Source organism: Heterodontus francisci, chromosome 22, assembly GCF_036365525.1.
Source record: "Heterodontus francisci isolate sHetFra1 chromosome 22, sHetFra1.hap1, whole genome shotgun sequence".
NCBI classification, from domain to species: Eukaryota; Metazoa; Chordata; class Chondrichthyes; order Heterodontiformes; family Heterodontidae; genus Heterodontus; species Heterodontus francisci.
In genome coordinates this window covers 77507684-77522539 of record NC_090392.1, presented here as the reverse complement: position 1 = coordinate 77522539, position 14856 = coordinate 77507684, and the positions used below count along the sequence as shown (strand labels likewise).

At 45.4% G+C, this 14856-nt stretch overlaps 1 protein-coding gene and 1 long non-coding RNA gene across 14 annotated transcripts in view; one reads left to right on the top strand and one right to left on the bottom strand.

The window, feature by feature from the left end:
• The window catches only part of phldb1b (pleckstrin homology-like domain, family B, member 1b), a 355881-nt gene that overhangs the window by 46668 nt on the left and 294357 nt on the right, over positions 1–14856 (top strand). Inside the window, exon 1 of one of the 13 annotated variants that reach the window (XM_068054116.1) lies at positions 4360–4411. The exons of the other annotated variants lie outside the window; for them this stretch is intronic. The gene's annotated coding sequence lies outside the window, so the exon portion shown is untranslated. Of the gene's footprint in view, positions 1–4359; positions 4412–14856 lie in introns of those variants that run through there. 13 annotated transcript variants of the gene reach the window in all.
• Positions 1–14856, bottom strand: part of LOC137381473 (uncharacterized) — a 197759-nt gene that overhangs the window by 141855 nt on the left and 41048 nt on the right. The gene's annotated exons all lie outside the window — the stretch shown is intronic.

The window sequence follows — 14856 nt, the reverse complement described above, 5'->3', positions numbered from 1 at the left end:
GATGGTGAAGATACAGAAGTAAGGAAACCTTTTGTTGAAAAATCATTTGATTTAGCCATTCTCAGCGCACTCTGATCCAAACAGTGTCTATGGGATGGACACTATGTTACAACGTGACAGTGTCATTCTCTTTCGTCATGTGCTGTACAATCAAAGCAGAAGGAAACAGCAACTACTTGCATTTATATAGCACCTTTAATGTAGTAAAACCTCCCAAGGAGCTTCACAGGAGTATAATCAAACAAAATTTGACACTGAGCCACGTCAGGAGATATTAGGGCAGATGACCAAAGTAAGGTCAAAGAGGCTTTTTAGAGAGCATCTTAAAGGAGGAGAGAGGCATCAGGAGCTCACACAGCTGCCTGGAGGAGGCCTCCTGATAGCAGACCGAGGTGGAGCCAGTGCCCCAGGCAGGCTTTGAGGCCCACCCCGTCTGCCTGGTTATAGCTGCGGTCGCAGGCCTGCCACAATGCTGGCCTGGCTGCTGAGGTCATTGCTTAATTTAAAACTTTTAAACGTTACAGAGAGGGCACCTCAAGATGGAGGCACCCTCTCTCTCTCCTTTACCTCAAGATGGAGGCACCCTCTCTCTCTCCTTTACCTCAAGATAGAGGCACCCTCTCTCTCTCCTTTACCTCAAGATGGAGGTGCCCTCTCTCTCCCCTTTACCTCAAGATGGAGGCACCCTCTCTCTCTCCTTTACCTCAAGATGGAGGTGCCCTCTCTCTCCCCTTTACCTCAAGATGGAGGCACCCTCTCTCTCTCCTTTACCTCAAGATGGAGGCACCCTCTCTCTCTCTCTTACGCTTGAACTGCTCTTCCTTTGAGCTACAGGGTCTCCTATTGGCCCTCCAGCTTCGAGAGCCAGCCCGCCCGCTATCCTTAATTGGATGGCAAGCCCAATTGGATTTGAGGAAAATCACTGTTGGGTGACTGTTCCCCACATGGTGCCGGGTTCTGATCCCCATTTGACCCCGATGTCAGGACCCCAACCCCAAAACCAAAATCCTGCCCCACATTTCAGGTCAGTGAACTTCCGCAGAATCATAGAATGTAACAGGAGCCTATTCAGCCCATCATGCCTGTGCTGGCTCTTTGAAAGAGCTATCCAATTAAAATCCCTCTCCCCTGCTCTTTGCCCATAGCCCTGCAAATATTATCCCTTCAAGTATTTATAAAAATCTGTTCTAAAAGTTATTATTGAATCTGTTTCCCGTGTCCTTTCAGGCAGCACATTCCAGGTCACAACAACTCGCTGTGTAAAAATGTTTGCTCATGTCGCTTCTGGTTCCTTTGCCAATCTCCTTAAATCTGTGTCTTCTGGTTATGGACCCTTCTGCCACTGGAAACAATTTCTCCTTATTTACTCTATCAAAACCATTCATGATTTTATACACCTGTATCAAATCTTCTCTTAACCTTCTCTGCGCCAAGGAGAACAATCCCAGCTTCTCCAGTCTCCACATAACCTCATCCCTGGTACCATTCCAAGGAATTGCTTCTGCCTCCTCTCCAAGGTCTTCACATCCTTCCGAAAGTGCGGTGCCCAAAACTGGACACAATACTCCAGCTGGAGCCTAACCAGTGTGTACAAAGGTTTAGCATAACTTCTTTGCTCTAGTTAAAAGGGCTTAGACATCTGTGCTTTGTTTTAGTGATGAAATTAGCCTCTCATTCTTCTTTGAAGCTGAAACTCCTAAATGGCCTCTTGCTCTGTCATAGGAAATCGAGTAGGCCATTCAGCCCCTCAAGTCTGTTTCCCTATTGGAGCATGCCGATTTGGAGACTGATTGTTGGTTCGTTAGAGTTTAGAAGAATGAGAAACGTATAAAATTCTTCAGGGGTTTCACAGAGTAGATGCTGAGAGGTTCTTTCCCCTGGTTGAAGCGTCTAGAACTAGGGGCCATAGTCTTAGGATAAGGGGTCGGCCATTTAGGTCAGTGATGAGGAGAAATTTCTTCACTCAGAGGGTTGTGAATCTTTGGAATTCTCTACCCCAGAGGGTTGTGGATGCTCCATCATTGAATATATTCAAGACTGATCTTGGGGCACGAAGGGAATCAAGGGATATGGGAATTGGGCGGGAAAGTGGAGTTAAGGTAGAACACCAGCCATGATCGTATTGAATGGCAGAGGAGGCTCGAAGAGATGAATGGCTTACTCCTGCTCCTATTTCTTATGTTCTTCTGTCCATCTCCATTTCTAATTCTCCTTGGTTCTTTTCAAAGTGTAGAAAGTCCCTATATTCTGGGATCTGAAGTCAAGACCCAGGTGCTGCTTGACCTTCCAGGGAGGCACCTCCAAGTCTTTGGATCTCGGGCACTCAGTATTCTGGAAGTGTCATCAGCCAGGTCAAACATCCTCTCGTCAAATGTGACACTGAGGGTGATCTTTCTGCTTTTGAAACCAGCTGGGAGAACCTCTGTGAATTCCCTCTGAGCTTCTTGCCCAATCCCCAGGATGGCTGCCCATCCGGAATGAGTCCGGCCAGTGTACATCTTCAGACTATTCAAGATTGGACAACATCACAGCTGACCCCTGTTTAAAACCCACGCATGTTGCAGTCCTGTTCACACATCTCCCCTGTTGTCACCGATCAACATTAACTCCTGCTCAAGCAACACCTCAATTTTAAAATTCCCATCCTTATTTCCAAATCCCTCCATGTCCTCACTGCTCCATAACTCTGTAATTTTCAGCCCTACAACCCTCCAAGATATCTGCATTACTCTAATTCTGACCTCTTGAGCATCCCCGCTTTTAATTGCTCCATCATTGGTGTCCGTGCCTTCAGCTGCCTGGTTCTTAAGCTCTGAAATTCCCCCCTTAAACCTCTCCGCCTCTCTACCTCTCCCTAAGGCACTCCTGAAAACATACCATTTTGACCATGCTGTTGGACGCCTGTCCTAATATCTCTTTATGGGGCTCAGTGCCAAATTTTGTTTGATAACACTCATGTGAAGTGCATTGGGCTGTTTCAGTACATTAAAGACACCATACTAATACAAGTTGCTATTTCATTTGAATCATGCCATAAATTAGCAGCGAGGACCCTGTTTGGGCTCCCAATCCATCACCAGTGAACCAATATAACACTCCCAATTCCAAGAGCCTAGACTGGGGATTAAACCTGGGACCTTCCACACGACTCACTTCCATAGGGAAAGCCCCATCTTGTGTTCCCATTATGGTAACACAATTGCTGATTTATCCAGAAATACTAGGCAGCTAGACTGGCCAAGAGAGTGTGGAAAAATGGCGCACTGACACGGAACACAAAATTCCGAGTGTATCAGGCCTGTGTCCTCAGTACCTTGCTCTACGGCAGCGAGGCCTGGACAACGTATGCCAGCCAAGAGCGACGTCTCAATTCATTCCATCTTCGCTGCCTTCGGAGAATACTTGGCATCAGGTGGCAGGACTATATCTCCAACACAGAAGTCCTTGAAGCGGCCAACACCCCCAGCTTATACACACTACTGAGTCAGCGGCGCTTGAGATGGCTTGGCCATGTGAGCCGCATGGAAGATGGCAGGATCCCCAAAGACACATTGTACAGCGAGCTCGCCACTGGTATCAGACCCACCGGCCGTCCATGTCTCCGCTATAAAGACGTCTGTAAACGCGACATGAAATCGTGTGACATTGATCACAAGTCGTGGGAGTCAGTTGCCAGCATTCGCCAGAGCTGGCGGGCAGCCATAAAGACAGGGCTAAATTGTGGCGAGTCGAAGAGACTTAGTAGTTGGCAGGAAAAAAGACAGAGGCGCAAGGGGAGAGCCAAATGTGCAACAGCCCCGACAAACAAATTTCTCTGCAGCACCTGTGGAAGAGCCTGTCACTCTAGAATTGGCCTTTATAGCCACTCCAGGCGCTGCTTCACAAACCACTGACCACCTCCAGGCGCGTATCCATTGTCTCTCGAGATAAGGAGGCCCAAAAGAAGAAGAAAGAAATTGCTGAGAAATTCTATTTCAGTAAATATTACTTATAGACTTCGGGTACTTGAGACACTTAGAGGTAATAAACAATCAACTTTCTAATAAAGTTGGGCTGTGACCTTTTTTAACAAATTGTTGGCAGGGCAGACTCGAGAATGTTGATGTATTATGTTGTGGCACATTTTTCACATTTTTGGGTTTAAGCCCATGTGAACCTGCATGAATAACCTGATTAGCACAAGCATGCTTACAGACTGTGATTGAGATTGTTTTCTCTCAAAGACAAGTCATTTCATGTTTCTCTTCTGCAAAGCCGTCAGCGTCTCTGTGTTGCCTCTCCTTCCCCCCACCCCCAGGGAGACATCTGCTTCTTTAATCTGTGTTGAACTGTGAATTGTGCACTAGTTTCTCTCTAAGATACGTCTTGGCTCCCAATATCAGAGTTTCTAATTCCAGAGGAAGCCCAGCGTGTAAGTGATTATTCCTGTTGAGATTTGCAATGTTGTGGGGTGGGAGAGCTCTGAGTGTGTGTCTGTGTGTAATGGGGGTGTGTGCAGGTGCATTTGTGTGAGTGTCTGTTGGTCTGTGTGCAGGACTCTGTGTGTACATGTGTGTGTGTCTGTGAGTCGGTGTGTTTGTGTGCAGGCTGATGTATGGATCTGTTTGTAGGACTCTGTGTGTGTGTGCCTTTGTGTGTGTAGGACTCTGTGTGTGTGTGTCTTTGTGTAGGTAGGACACTGTGTGTATGGGTTGTGTGTGTCTCTGTGTAGGGCGGACTCTGTGTGTATGGGTGTGTCTGTTTGTTTTTGTGTATGAAGGACTCTGTGTGTATGGGTGTGTGTGTGTGTCTTTGTGTATGTAGGACACTGTGTGTATGGGTTGTGTGTGTCTCTGTGTAGGTAGGACTCTGTGTGTATAGGTGTGTGTTTGTGTCTTTGTGTATGTAGGACTCTGTGTGTGTGTGTCTTTGTGTAGGAAGGACTCTGTGTGTGTGTGTCTTTGTGTATGTAGGACACTGTGTGTATGGGTTGTGTGTGTCTCTGTGTAGGGCGGACTCTGTGTGTATGGCTGTGTCTGTTTGTTTTTGTGTATGAAGGACTCTGTGTGTATGGGTGTGTGTGTGTGTCTTTGTGTATGTAGGACACTGTGTGTATGGGTTGTGTGTGTCTCTGTGTAGGTAGGACTCTGTGTGTATAGGTGTGTGTTTGTGTCTTTGTGTATGTAGGACTCTGTGTGTGTGTGTCTTTGTGTAGGAAGGACTCTGTGTGTGTGTGTCTTTGTGTATGTAGGACACTGTGTGTATGGGTGTGTGTGTGTGTCTTTGTGTAGGTAGGACTCTGTGTGTGTGTCTTTAAGTATGTAGGACACTGTGTGTATGGGTTGTGTGTGCCTCTGTGTAGGTAGGACTCTGTGTGTATGGGTGTGTCTGTGTGTTTTTGTGTATGAAGGATTCTGTGTGTATGGGTGTGTGTGTGTGTGCCTTTGTGTATGTAGGACTCTGTGTGTATGGGTGTGTGTGTGTGTGTGTGTGTGTGTGTATGGGTGTGTCTGTGTGTTTTTGTGTATGAAGGATTCTGTGTGTATGGGTGTGTGTGTGTGTGCCTTTGTGTATGTAGGACTCTGTGTGTATGGGTGTGTGTGTGTGTCTTTGTGTATGTAGGACTCGTGTATGGATGTGTGTGTGTCTTTGTGTATGTAGGACTCTGTGTGTATGGGTGTGTGTGTGTCTTTGTGTATGTAGGACTCTGTGTGTATGGGTGTGTGTGTGTGCCTTTGTGTATGTAGGACTCTGTGTGTATGGGTGTGTGTGTGTGTCTTTGTGTATGTAGGACTCGTGTATGGATGTGTGTGTGTCTTTGTGTATGGAGGACTCTGTGTGTATGGGTGTGTGTGTGTCTTTGTGTAGGTAGGACTCTGTGTGTATGGGTGTGAGTGTGTGTCTTTGTGTATGTAGGACTCTGTGTGTATGGGTGTGTGTGTGTCTTTGTGTATGCACGACTCTGTGTGTATGGGTGTGCGTATGCATTTGTGGATGTAGGACTCTGTGTGTATGGGTGTGTGTGTGTCTTTGGGTAGGTGGGACTCTCTGTGTATGTGTCTTTGTGTATGTAGGACTCTGTGTGTATGGGTGTGTGTATGTCTTTGTGTATGTAGGACTCTGTGTGTGTGTGCCTTTGTGAATGTAGGAATCTGTGTGTGTGTGTGACTTTGTGGATGTAGGACTGTGTGTGTATGGGTGTGTGTGTGTCTTTGTGTATGTAGGACTCTGTGTGTATGGGTGTGTGTGTGTCTTTGTGCAGGTAGGACTCAGTGTGTATGGGTGTGTGTGTGTGCCTTTGTGTATGTAGGACTCTGTGTGTATGGGTGTGTGTGTGTGCCTTTGTGTATGTAGGACTCTGTGTGTATGGGTGTGTGTGTGTGTCTTTGTGTAGGTAGGACTCTGTGTGTATGGGTGTGTGTGTGTGTCTTTGTGTATGCACGACTCTGTGTGTATGGGTGTGCGTGTGCCTTTGGGTATGTGGGACTCTGTGTGTATGGATGTGTGTGTGTCTTTGTGTAGGTAGGACTCTCTGTGTATGTGCCTTTGTGTATGTAGGACTCTGTGTGTATGGGTGTGTGTATGTCTTTGTGTATGTAGGACTCTGTGTGTGTGTGTGTCTTTGTGTATGTAGGACTCTGTGTGTGTGTGCCTTTGTGTAGGTAGGACTCTCTGTGTATGGGTGTGTGTGTGTCTTTGTGTAGGTAGGACTCTGTGTGTATGGGTGTGTGTGTGTGTCTTTGTGTATGTAGAACTCTGTGTGTGTGTGTCTCTGTGTATGTTGGACTCTGTGTGTGTGTGCCTTTGTGTATGTAGGACTCTGTGTGTGTGTGTCTTTGTGTATGTTGGACTCTGTGTGTGTGTGTGTGTGACTTTGTGTAGGTAGGACTCTGAGTGTGTGTGCCTTTGTGTATGTAGGACTCTGTGTGTGTGTGTCTTTGTGTATGTAGGCATCTGTGTGTATGGGTGTTTGTGTGTCTTTGTGTAGGTAGGACTGTGTGTGTGTGTGTGTCTTTGTGTATGTAGGACACTGTGTGTATGGGTGTTTGTGTGTCTTTGTGTAGGTAGGACTGTGTGTGTGTGTGTGTGTCTTTGTGTATGTAGGACACTGTGTGTATGGGTGTGTGGGTGTGTTTTTGTGTATGTAGGAGTCTGTGTGTGTGTGTGTCTTTGTGTATGTAGGACTCTGTGTGTGGGTGTCTTAGTGCATGTATGACTCTGTGTGTGTGTATGTGTGTGTGTGTGTGTGTCTTTGTGTATGTAGGACTCTGTGTGTGTGTGTCTTTGTGTATGTAGGACACTGTGTGTATGGGTTGTGTGTGTGTCTGTGTAGGTAGGACTCTGTGTGTATGGGTGTGTGTGCGTGTCTTTGTGGATGTAGGACTCTGTGTGTGTGTCTTTGTGTAAGTAGGAATCTGTGTGTATGGCTGTGTGTCTGTGTGTTTTTGTGTATGTAGGACTGTGTGTATGGGTGTGTCTGTGTGTGTTTTTGTGTAGGTAGGTGTCTGTGTGTATGGGTGTGTGTGTGTCTTTATGTATGTAGGACTCTGTGTGTATGGCTGTGTGTCTGTGTGTTTTTGTGTATGAAGGACTCTGTGTGTATGGGTGTGTGTGTGTGTGTTTTTGTGTATGTAGGAGTCTGTGTGTATGGGTGTGTGTGTGTCTTTGTGTATGTAGGACTCTCTGTCTGTGTGACTTTGTGTATGTAGGACTCTGTGTGTATGGGTGTGTGTGTGTGTGTCTTTGTTTAAGTAGGACTTTGTGTGTATGGGTGTGTGTGTGTCTTTGTGTATGTAGGACTCTGTGTGTATGGGTGTGTGTGTGTGTGTCTTTGTTTAAGTAGGACTTTGTGTGTATGGGTGTGTGTGTGTCTTTGTGTATGTAGGACTCTGTGTGTATGGGTGTATGTGTGTGTGTCTTTGTTTAAGTAGGACTTTGTGTGTATGGGTGTGTATGGGTCTTTGTGTATGTAGGACTCTGTGTGTATGGCTGTGTGTCTGTGTGTTTTTGTGTATGAAGGACTCTGTGTGTATGGGTGTGTGTGTGTGTGTGTTTTTGTGCAGGTAGGAGTCTGTGTGTATGGGTGTGTGTGTGTGTGTTTTTGTGCAGGTAGGAGTCTGTGTGTATGGGTGTGTGTGTGTCTTTGTGTAGGTAGGACTCTGTGTGTGTGTGTGTGTGTGTGTCTTTATGTATGTAAGCCTCTGTGTGTGTGTGCCTTTGTGTAGGTAGGACACTGTGTGTATGGGTTGTGTGTGTCTCTGTGTAGGTAGGACTCTGTGTGTATGGGTCTTTGTGTATGTAGGACTCAGTGTGTATGGGTGTGTGTGTGTGTCTTTGTGTATGTAGGACTCTGTGTGTGTGTGTCTTTGTGTAAGTAGGACTCTGTGTGTATGGGTGTGTGTGTGTGTGTTTTTGTGTCTGAAGGACTCTGTGTGTATGGGTGTGTGTGTGTGTGTTTTTGTGTAGGTAGGACTCTGTGTGTATGGATCTGTGTGTGCCTTTGCGTATGTAGGACTCTGTGTGTGTGTGTGCTTTGTGTAGGTAGGACTCTGTGTGTGTGTGTCTTTGTGTATGTAGGACACTGTGTGTATGGGTTGTGTGTGTCTCTGTGTAGGTAGGACTCTGTGTGTATGGGTCTTTGTTGATGTAGGGCTCTGTGTGTATGGGTTGTGTGTGTCTCTGTGTAGGTAGGACTCTGTGTGTATGGGTCTTTGTGTATGTAGGACTCTGAGTGTATGGGTGTGTGTGTGTGTTTTTGTGTAGGTAGGACTCTGTGTGTATGGGTGTGTGTGTGTGTTTTTGTGTCTGAAGGACTCTGTGTGTGTGTGTCTTTGTGTATGTAGGCCTCTGTGTGTATGGGTCTGTGTATGTCTTTGTGTATGTAGAACTCTGTGTGTGTGTGTCTTTGTGTATGTAGGACTCTGTGTATGTTTGTGTCTTTGTGTAGGTAGGACTCTGTGTGTATGGGTCTTTGTGTATGTAGGACTCTGTGTGTATGGGTGTGTGTGTGTGTGTCTTTGTGTAAGTAGGACTCTGTGTGTATGGCTGTGTGTGTGTGTGTTTTTGTGTAGGTAGGACTCTGTGTGCATGGGTGTGTCTGTGTGTTTTTGTGTATGTAGGACTGTGTGTATGGGTGCGTCTGTGTGTGTTTTTGTGTAGGTAGGAGTCTGTGTGTATGAGTGTGTGTGTGTCTTTGTGTATGTTGGACTCTCTGTATGTGTGTCTTTGTGTATGTAGGACTCTGTGTGTATGGCTGTGTGTCTGTGTGTTTTTGGGTATGAAGGTCTCTGTGTGTATGGGTGTGTGTGTGTGTTTTTGTGCAGGTAGGAGTCTGTGTGTATGGGTGTGTGTGTGTGTGTCTTTGTGTATGTAGGACTCTCTGTATGTGTGACTTTGTGTATGTAGGACTCTGTGTGTATGGGTGTGTGTGTGTGTGTCTTTGTGTATGTAGGACTCTGTGTGTATTGGTGTGTGTGTGTGTGTCTTTGTGTATGCAGGACTCTGTGTGTATGGGTGTGTGTGTGTCTTTGTTTATGCAGGACTCTGTGTGTATGGATGTGTGTGTGTGTGTGTGTTTTTGTGTATGATGGACTCTGTGTATATGGGTTTGTGTGTGTGTGTTTTTGTGCAGGTAGGAGTCTGTGTGTATGGGTGTATGTGTGTCTTTGTGTATGTAGGACTCTCTGTATGTGTGTCTTTGTGTATGTAGGACTCTGTGTGTATGGATGTGTGTGTGTGTGTCTTTGTGTATGTAGGACTCTCTGTATGTGTGTCTTTGTGTATGTCAGACTCTGTGTGTATGGGTGTGTGTGTGTGTGTCTTTGTGTATGTAGGACTCTGTGTGTATGGATGTGTGTGTGTGTGTCTTTGTGTATGTTGGACTCTGTGTGTGTGTGTCTTTGTGTATGTTGGACTCTGTGTGTGTGTGTGTGTGACTTTGTGTAGGTAGGACTCTGTGTGTGTGTGTCTTTGTGTATGTAGGCATCTGTGTGTATGGGTGTTTGTGTGTCTTTGTGTAGGTAGGACTGTGTGTGTGTGTGTGTCTTTGTGTATGTAGGACACTGTGTGTATGGGTGTTTGTGTGTCTTTGTGTAGGTAGGACTGTGTGTGTGTGTCTTTGTGTATGTAGGACACTGTGTGTATGGGTGTGTGGGTGTGTTTTTGTGTATGTAGGAGTCTGTGTGTGTGTGTGTCTTTGTGTATGTAGGACTCTGTGTGTGGGTGTCTTAGTGCATGTATGACTCTGTGTGTGTGTATGTGTGTGTGTGTGTGTGTCTTTGTGTATGTAGGACTCTGTGTGTGTGTGTCTTTGTGTATGTAGGACACTGTGTGTATGGGTTGTGTGTGTGTCTGTGTAGGTAGGACTCTGTGTGTATGGGTGTGTGTGTGTGTCTTTGTGGATGTAGGACTCTGTGTGTGTGTCTTTGTGTAAGTAGGAATCTGTGTGTATGGCTGTGTGTCTGTGTGTTTTTGTGTATGTAGGACTGTGTGTATGGGTGTGTCTGTGTGTGTTTTTGTGTAGGTAGGTGTCTGTGTGTATGGGTGTGTGTGTGTCTTTATGTATGTAGGACTCTGTGTGTATGGCTGTGTGTCTGTGTGTTTTTGTGTATGAAGGACTCTGTGTGTATGGGTGTGTGTGTGTGTGTTTTTGTGTATGTAGGAGTCTGTGTGTATGGGTGTGTGTGTGTCTTTGTGTATGTAGGACTCTCTGTCTGTGTGACTTTGTGTATGTAGGACTCTGTGTGTATGGGTGTGTGTGTGTGTGTCTTTGTTTAAGTAGGACTTTGTGTGTATGGGTGTGTGTGTGTCTTTGTGTATGTAGGACTCTGTGTGTATGGGTGTGTGTGTGTGTGTCTTTGTTTAAGTAGGACTTTGTGTGTATGGGTGTGTGTGTGTCTTTGTGTATGTAGGACTCTGTGTGTATGGGTGTATGTGTGTGTGTCTTTGTTTAAGTAGGACTTTGTGTGTATGGGTGTGTATGGGTCTTTGTGTATGTAGGACTCTGTGTGTATGGCTGTGTGTCTGTGTGTTTTTGTGTATGAAGGACTCTGTGTGTATGGGTGTGTGTGTGTGTCTTTGTGTATGTAGGAATCTGTGTATGTTTGTGTCTTTGTGTCGGTAGGAATCTGTGTGTATGTGTCTTTGTGTATGTAGGACTCTGTGTGTATGGGTGTGTGTGTGTGTGTCTTTGTGTAAGTAGGACTCTGTGTGTATGGCTGTGTGTGTGTGTGTTTTTGTGTAGGTAGGACTCTGTGTGCATGGGTGTGTCTGTGTGTTTTTGTGTATGTAGGACTGTGTGTATGGGTGTGTCTGTGTGTGTTTTTGTGTAGGTAGGAGTCTGTGTGTATGAGTGTGTGTGTGTCTTTGTGTATGTTGGACTCTCTGTATGTGTGTCTTTGTGTATGTAGGACTCTGTGTGTATGGCTGTGTGTCTGTGTGTTTTTGCGTATGAATGACTCTGTGTGTATGGGTGTGTGTGTGTGTTTTTGTGCAGGTAGGAGTCTGTGTGTATGGGTGTGTGTGTGTCTTTGTGTATGTATGACTCTCTGTATGTGTGACTTTGTGTATGTAGGACTCTGTGTGTATGGGTGTGTGTGTGTGTGTCTTTGTGTATGTAGGACTCTGTGTGTATTGGTGTGTGTGTGTGTGTCTTTGTGTATGCAGGACTCTGTGTGTATGGGTGTGTGTGTGTCTTTGTTTATGCAGGACTCTGTGTGTATGGATGTGTGTGTGTGTGTTTTTGTGTATGATGGACTCTGTGTATATGGGTTTGTGTGTGTGTGTTTTTGTGCAGGTAGGAGTCTGTGTGTATGGGTGTATGTGTGTCTTTGTGTATGTAGGACTCTCTGTATGTGTGTCTTTGTGTATGTAGGACTCTCTGTCTGTATGACTTTGTGTATGTCGGACTCTGTGTGTATGGGTGTGTGTGTGTGCGTCTTTGTTTATGTAGGACTCTGTGTGTATGGATGTGTGTGTGTGTGTCTTTGTGTATGTAGGACTCTCTGTATGTGTGTCTTTGTGTATGTCAGACTCTGTGTGTATGGGTGTGTGTGTGTGTGTCTTTGTGTATGTAGGACTCTGTGTGTATGGATGTGTGTGTGTGTGTCTTTGTGTATGTAGGACTCTGTGTGTGTGTGTCTTTGTGTATGTTGGACTCTGTGTGTGTGTGTGTGTGACTTTGTGTAGGTAGGACTCTGAGTGTGTGTGCCTTTGTGTATGTAGGACTCTGTGTGTGTGTGTCTTTGTGTATGTAGGCATCTGTGTGTATGGGTGTTTGTGTGTCTTTGTGTAGGTAGGACTGTGTGTGTGTGTGTGTCTTTGTGTATGTAGGACACTGTGTGTATGGGTGTGTGTGTGTGTGTCTTTGTTTAAGTAGGACTTTGTGTGTATGGGTGTGTGTGTGTCTTTGTGTATGTAGGACTCTGTGTGTATGGGTGTGTGTGTGTGTGTCTTTGTTTAAGTAGGACTTTGTGTGTATGGGTGTGTGTGTGTCTTTGTGTATGTAGGACTCTGTGTGTATGGGTGTATGTGTGTGTGTCTTTGTTTAAGTAGGACTTTGTGTGTATGGGTGTGTATGGGTCTTTGTGTATGTCGGACTCTGTGTGTATGGCTGTGTGTCTGTGTGTTTTTGTGTATGAAGGACTCTGTGTGTATGGGTGTGTGTGTGTGTCTTTGTGTATGTAGGAATCTGTGTATGTTTGTGTCTTTGTGTCGGTAGGAATCTGTGTGTATGGGTCTTTGTGTATGTAGGACTCTGTGTGTATGGGTGTGTGTGTGTGTGTCTTTGTGTAAGTAGGACTCTGTGTGTATGGCTGTGTGTGTGTGTGTTTTTGTGTAGGTAGGACTCTGTGTGCATGGGTGTGTCTGTGTGTTTTTGTGTATGTAGGACTGTGTGTATGGGTGTGTCTGTGTGTGTTTTTGTGTAGGTAGGAGTCTGTGTGTATGAGTGTGTGTGTGTCTTTGTGTATGTTGGACTCTCTGTATGTGTGTCTTTGTGTATGTAGGACTCTGTGTGTATGGCTGTGTGTCTGTGTGTTTTTGCGTATGAATGACTCTGTGTGTATGGGTGTGTGTGTGTGTTTTTGTGCAGGTAGGAGTCTGTGTGTATGGGTGTGTGTGTGTCTTTGTGTATGTAGGACTCTCTGTATGTGTGACTTTGTGTATGTAGGACTCTGTGTGTATGGGTGTGTGTGTGTGTGTCTTTGTGTATGTAGGACTCTGTGTGTATTGGTGTGTGTGTGTGTGTCTTTGTGTATGCAGGACTCTGTGTGTATGGGTGTGTGTGTGTCTTTGTTTATGCAGGACTCTGTGTGTATGGATGTGTGTGTGTGTGTTTTTGTGTATGATGGACTCTGTGTATATGGGTTTGTGTGTGTGTGTTTTTGTGCAGGTAGGAGTCTGTGTGTATGGGTGTATGTGTGTCTTTGTGTATGTAGGACTCTCTGTATGTGTGTCTTTGTGTATGTAGGACTCTCTGTCTGTATGACTTTGTGTATGTCGGACTCTGTGTGTATGGGTGTGTGTGTGTGCGTCTTTGTTTATGTAGGACTCTGTGTGTATGGATGTGTGTGTGTGTGTCTTTGTGTATGTAGGACTCTCTGTATGTGTGTCTTTGTGTATGTCAGACTCTGTGTGTATGGGTGTGTGTGTGTGTGTCTTTGTGTATGTAGGACTCTGTGTGTATGGATGTGTGTGTGTGTGTCTTTGTGTATGTAGGACTCTGTGTGTGTGTGTCTTTGTGTATGTTGGACTCTGTGTGTGTGTGTGTGTGTGACTTTGTGTAGGTAGGACTCTGAGTGTGTGTGCCTTTGTGTATGTAGGACTCTGTGTGTGTGTGTCTTTGTGTATGTAGGCATCTGTGTGTATGGGTGTTTGTGTGTCTTTGTGTAGGTAGGACTGTGTGTGTGTGTGTGTCTTTGTGTATGTAGGACACTGTGTGTATGGGTGTTAGTGTGTATTTGTGTAGGTAGGACTGTGTGTGTGTGTGTGTGTCTTTGTGTATGTAGGACACTGTGTGTATGGGTGTGTGGGTGTGTTTTTGTGTATGTAGGAGTCTGTGTGTGTGTGTGTCTTTGTGTATGTAGGACTCTGTGTGTGGGTGTCTTAGTGCATGTATGACTCTGTGTGTGTGTATGTGTGTGTGTGTGTGTGTCTTTGTGTATGTAGGACTCTGTGTGTGTGTGTCTTTGTGTATGTAGGACACTGTGTGTATGGGTTGTGTGTGTGTCTGTGTAGGTAGGACTCTGTGTGTATGGGTGTGTGTGCGTGTCTTTGTGGATGTAGGACTCTGTGTGTGTGTCTTTGTGTAAGTAGGAATCTGTGTGTATGGCTGTGTGTCTGTGTGTTTTTGTGTATGTAGGACTGTGTGTATGGGTGTGTCTGTGTGTGTTTTTGTGTAGGTAGGTGTCTGTGTGTATGGGTGTGTGTGTGTCTTTATGTATGTAGGACTCTGTGTGTATGGCTGTGTGTCTGTGTGTTTTTGTGTATGAAGGACTCTGTGTGTATGGGTGTGTGTGTGTGTGTTTTTGTGTATGTAGGAGTCTGTGTGTATGGGTGTGTGTGTGTCTTTGTGTATGTAGGACTCTCTGTCTGTGTGACTTTGTGTATGTAGGACTCTGTGTGTATGGGTGTGTGTGTGTGTGTCTTTGTTTAAGTAGGACTTTGTGTGTATGGGTGTGTGTGTGTCTTTGTGTATGTAGGACTCTGTGTGTATGGGTGTGTGTGTGTGTGTCTTTGTTTAAGTAGGACTTTGTGTGTATGGGTGTGTGTGTGTCTTTGTGTATGTAGGACTCTGTGTGTATGGGTGTATGTGTGTGTGTCTTTGTTTAAGTAGGACTTTGTGTGTATGGGTGTGTATGGGTCTTTGTGTATGTAGGA